We start from the raw sequence: 4,306 nt of genomic DNA on the forward strand, positions 1-4,306 counted from the left end.
ACCTGAGAGGGAAAACAGAAGACGGGGGGGGGGGGGGGGGGGGGGGTGAGTGTTGTAAAGAAACTCTACGTCTGCTGTTTGAGACAAAATGGTAGAGCCAATAAAAGATCATGTATTAACGCTACATTTCCAGTAAACGAATAAGTTAATAGTGTAAGTAAAAATACCCAGATCTGGAGAGCATTCCAAAATAAAACCAGACAGTACTATCCTACACTAGCTAGGAAAAGACAAAACAATCAAAATAAAAATACTTAAAAACCAACAAAGGTTTTTTTGTAAGGGAAAGAACCGCAAATTATTGACATAGCTCTTCAACACTGCAAAATGTATCTCCTCTTTTCTATAAAACATCTAAATTATACATTACCACTAATGTTTTTCTTTTATTGATTCATGTATTGTCTTGGACAATGAATAGTTGTGTAAAGCTTCAATTTGATCCTAAATTGGGAAGCAGGAGAAATAACTGATACAACTGACAATGTGATTTAAGCTTAGTATAAAAAAAAAAGGTTGATACTCCTTTCTAAATATGCTAGATAAAAAGAAAAAAAAGTTAAGACCTACAATTAATTAAACTACTATACCAGCAAAAATCCATAATAATGATTTTTTTTGTATGGGAAGAATTTCAGTCTTATTTTTTTTTTACTCAGAGTTTATAGTAATAATGGAAAAGCTAAAAATATGATATCATTTATAACTTGATAAGTTTAAAATTGTGTTCTATCTACAAGGGTATAACATTATTCTTTTAAAACCTAGAAACAAGTTGATTTGAATGCATACGCTTAAGATTGGGAACAAATCAACTGGCTGTGACCATTGTGTAATACTAGCATGCTATGAAAGCAATTGTTTTAAATTACTATTTTAACATTTTTTATACATGATGTTTGTAAATTGTTTTGTTTTTGAGAGAGACAGAGTCTCTAAGATATAAAACAACACAAAATATTTTTTAAAAATAATTTTTATTTTGTAAATTACTAGCACAACTCAACGTCTCAGTAATCTCAGTAAATGGCAAAATAATAAATTATTTAAAATCTCTTACATTTTTTTAAAACTAATAAAATGTTTGTGCAATATCACACATATCTTTATATTCTACATTAGTTTTAAACTGTTTGGAACAAGTTGCATAGCACCAAGAAAAAGGATAATGGAGATTTTCATTCTAAAGGTTATTCAGAGTGATCTGTTCTTTGTTTACTAATTTAATTCTAGTACTAAAAAAAACGCACAAAAATTGTTGCATGGTTTTAAAAATAGGAATCAATACTTTCTTCTTTAAAACCAGATACATCAATAGACTTGCCATTGAAGAATTTGAATACATGTTATGAAAATCTCCATTATATTACACAGAACTATAACACATACTTATAACAAAAAGTAGATGCTTGTTAAAATTAATAAATACATCATTACGTTGCAAAAATATCTTTTAAATATTCAAGAGACAGTTTCAAAACAATTTGGCATTGAAGTCTTTAAACAAAATTCTATTGTTCTATTATGATGTTCCATAGTACTAAAAATTCATTTTGTGTAATTTCTAACATGTTAGAGAGCAAATTTTAGTAAGGGCTATATATGCACCAGGGGAGATACTAAGCAGGGTCAGTCTGTTGATCAAAATTTATTTTATTCAAGATACTATGCTTACTTTTGTGAATCTATCATAAGAAATTAAAATATATTGTGTGTTTTTATAGAGTGTGATCAGTATTTCTATGATTTCAATTTCAGGATTAAAAGTGTTTTTACTTCATTTACATAAGCATCTCTGGAAATATGTGGAATTAAGAGTCATCAAACATTAAAATAAGACTTATTTAACCACACAATTCCATTGTAACAGTCATAAAGGACAAGTCATGAGAACTTTAGTGTATAATTCGCAAGTTAAGCTAAGCATTTCTAAGTGACTACAGGGGCATAACTAGGAATTTTCCATCATTTAGGGGACCCAGGGAGCTTGACCTCTTTGGGGGCCCCCCGCATTTTGCGTAATATTTAATTTTTAATGTAAAAAACACTCATTTGGGGGCCCCCCTCAAGTGGGGGCCCGGGGGATTTTCAAATTCTCCCCCTTCCTCCCCTCAACCTAGCTACGCCACTGAGTGACTAATTTATACATCTTCAACAAAATATCCGAACTGTATACCTGAAAGCACTTGTCAATACAAAATAAAATGATGAAAAATTAATAAACAGGTTAAACCAATGTCAGCAATATAAAAACTTAATAAAAACAAACAAAAAATGGAATACAGACAAAGAAATGGATGAAATTTATAAAACAGTATTAGCAATCGTTTTGGTATTGCAAGACACAATGTCAGCTATTCATAATTGATATTGTAGCCATAAAAGCTGAGTAATATTGTTGATTACATGTCAAACATGGTCACTATAAAAATATAAAGAAAAGGCACTCAGTACGTGCATCACATTGGCAACATAAAACAGCAAAAAAAAACACAAAAAAAAAACCTTGGTCTTTTTTTTTATCTAGGTTACAGCTAACAGGAACAAGAATTAAGCTTTCATCTTTTATGCTTTCATTTCACAACACACATTTCATTGTAAAACGAAAAAAAAAAACCCCAGAGAAATAGAACAATAAATACTTAACTAAAACACAAGATATCCTCCCACATAAGTTTCATTCTACTTTCAGAGGACTCATTACAGAGTCTTTAAAAACCAAAACTTTATTTTATAATTCAACAACAATGGCAATGTCTTCAATTCCAAAGATTAAGGATTAAGCTCAACAATAGAACACGACATTCATCAAGATTCATTTAGCTCCAGTGATCCCTCCATTAAATATCCACCTTTTTTATTGCAGCCTCGGATGCAGCCATCAATATTCAATAGCATACTTGAATGGTTGAAAGGGAACAAAAGATCAATAAAGTTAAAGCTCTCACATAATAACATGTCTCCAATGTACATTGCACAACACGCAGTAAATAATACAGCAGACAATATCACAAGTCACCAGGAATGATTGCGTTTTAAAATGATATATGACACAAAACAGTTGACACAAAAGCTAATGTTTCATTTTGTTTCTTGCTAAAATGATTTTGGTCCATTAAAAAAAATAAAAGAATGAAAGTTTTCTTTGATCCATCTCCAACACCCCAACTTTATCAGAGCAAAGCATAAGTTGCATTAACACAGGTGAATTCAATTAATTAAAAATTTTAGTGGATTTTAAATGATTATGGGATAATTGCATTGACATTTAAAGAGTATGTATTTAGAGCAAAATACAAATTTTAGATTTTTTTTTTGGGATGTATTTCTGATAAAATACCTGCACCAGCAGAATCAAAGAGTTAAAATCACTGGATTGCTGAGTATCAAATAAAAAAAAAAAAAAAAAAAAACCCAACCAAGCAGAATATTGGAATTTAAAAAAATAAAATAAAGGAGATAACATGGAATCAGACATTATTTGTACAAACATTTATATCACAAGGTACATTTTTGAACTTGGCAGTTTGTGTAAGCTTTTGTTAATAACAATATAGTAAATATTAATACTCGGTGCTTGAAGTTCAGCCTTCACTTACGCGGTTTGTCAGTAGGCAGTTGTTCATTAAACAATTCATCAATTCCGCTCTTGTAAACTTATTAGAAAGTACTCACCAATACAAATTATCTTATCTTTAAGTTGACTTAGTTTAGTATTAAAAAGAAATCTCTTCTTTATGGGGAGCAGAATGCTGAAAGCGCTCGCAAGGGGGGTCACACAATATAAAGACACTGTCATAAGATCTCTTAGAGAATGTGACATTGACATCCACCCACGTCTAGGAAATGCTAGCTCTGTTGATTGACACTCGCACGTAAAGCAGTGAATGCTGGTATTTCGAGATACGAGGCAAGGAAATCAGCCATCATCAAAATATCCAAACAAAAAGTGGGCAAATTTGCAACAGACCCCATCTTCCCATGTTTTGTGAGCTTTTCAAACCAAAGTGAGGACTCCTTAGCCATCTTCGAGTTCATAGAAAATGAGATTGTGCTCATCTTCAAATATGAATATAAATATATAGTATGTAGTTTTGTGACAAAACAATCATTTAATCATAATGTTTTACAGCCTTAAGACCTCTATAACAATCAGTCCTAACAAAGAGTTACAGATTCCTTCCAGAAAAATAGGAATTTAACCCTAAAGTTTTTACAAAGAATATTTAATAGTGCGTTTTCAATTAAGCATAGTGGGAAACTGGACATCAATAGACACATTGCAAGCCAAAAACATGTGGATTGG

Source organism: Biomphalaria glabrata, chromosome 9 (assembly GCF_947242115.1).
Source record: "Biomphalaria glabrata chromosome 9, xgBioGlab47.1, whole genome shotgun sequence".
NCBI classification, from domain to species: Eukaryota; Metazoa; Mollusca; class Gastropoda; family Planorbidae; genus Biomphalaria; species Biomphalaria glabrata.